The sequence below is a fragment of the Furipterus horrens genome, unplaced genomic scaffold (assembly GCF_987537825.1).
Source record: "Furipterus horrens unplaced genomic scaffold, mFurHor1.1.pri manual_scaffold_3, whole genome shotgun sequence".
In the NCBI taxonomy this organism is placed as follows: domain Eukaryota; kingdom Metazoa; phylum Chordata; class Mammalia; order Chiroptera; family Furipteridae; genus Furipterus; species Furipterus horrens.
In genome coordinates this window covers 184,088,506-184,089,875 of record NW_028327173.1, presented here as the reverse complement: position 1 = coordinate 184,089,875, position 1,370 = coordinate 184,088,506, and the positions used below count along the sequence as shown (strand labels likewise).

The window sequence follows — 1,370 nt, the reverse complement described above, 5'->3', positions numbered from 1 at the left end:
TCAAGAGCTTTGGGATACTCCTTGAAATGACTGCTATTTTCTTTTTTCATTAATACCTTTTGTGTAATTATTATTTTTTACTTTATTTTTCTTTTTGACACTATTACAGATCTCCCCATTCCTTCTCTCCCTTTGCCCACCTCCACCCAGCCCCCAAACCTCCTTCCCTCTGGCCATCACCACACTGTTATTTGTGTCCATTAATACTTTTTAAAAGTTATTTTTTGAAAAGAAAAATAAAACTATCAGACCTGAATGAGTGGAGATGTATTGAGGCTGAGTGTCCTACACATCTGGGGGTCATGCTAATTCCCAACTTGTTGGTTCTAATTAAATATCACCCCCCCACCCAAGAGTGCACATTGCCAAGATCAAGTGCTTTAGAGCACGTGACCTGTTTGCTGCTATCCTGCTCCAAATACCACACCTTGGCTCTCAATAAAACATTTTCTAAGAGATTCAAATTATCCTTTGTGGTATTGATTTCTTATTTTAACAACAATGAGTTACGTTGTGAAGACAAAGATTTGAGAAGAAGGGACAGTCAAACATGGCTCTAGTTTTTAATGCTGAATAGGTATGACTTAGGATGTAATAAGTGCTCGCTTTGGCTGCACATATACTAAAATTGGAATGATACAGAGAAGATTAACATGGCTCCTACACAAGGATGACACTCAAATTTGTAAAGTGTTCCATGATGTAATAAAAGTTCAACCTTATTATTATTAGTTTTGGGTTCCCACTGTTTTCTAAATTTGTCCCCTGATCTCAGAAGAAAGTTGGCAAATACTAGATGGTTCTAAGGTCATTTTCAGTCCTAACACACAATCTCAATTCAGTACCTAGAATAAACCAGTCCATGGTGTGAATCAGTGTCTCAGTCTTCTTCACTCAGGAGGGAGGTGTCTCCTCATCCTTTCTGAGATAAGGCCGGTGGTTGGCAGCTGCCTACCTTTAAGGAAGGGACAGGGATTGGCTTCTGCTCTTTCTCCTACTCACCATGTCACAGACCCCCAAAGTGCCCTTTTATATTTTACAAGGGCTGAAGGGACAGAGGATGAAACAGCTGTAAGAGGAAAGGAGAGCTCTGAGCTGGTTGGGCAACTTATGCTCTCAGTCTGGAAAGTAAACTCATTCTTTCTCTTGAGTGCTACAAACACACTCATCACTGGGGACTTTGTACACGTTAGTCTTGCGCTGTGAGGAGTGCCCTTCATTCCCTAGGCAAGGTCCCTCCCAGCTCCTCCCTGCCCCCAGTGCTGTGCTGGGGCTGGCCTACCCTGCTTCACAAAAGCTGAAGGTGTGCATCGATTCCCAATGGGATGTTCAGGGACTTCAGGCTGTGAGCTAGAAACTGGCCATGGTGG

General features: G+C 42.6%; 1 non-coding gene across 1 annotated transcript; it reads left to right on the top strand.

Annotated features, from left to right (window-relative positions):
- Positions 1-598: 598 nt before the first annotated feature.
- On the top strand, positions 599-705 carry LOC150016931 (U6 spliceosomal RNA). The gene has a single exon (XR_016510168.1). It is a non-coding gene; the product is annotated as a U6 spliceosomal RNA (small nuclear RNA).
- The last annotated feature ends 665 nt before the right edge of the window (positions 706-1,370 follow it).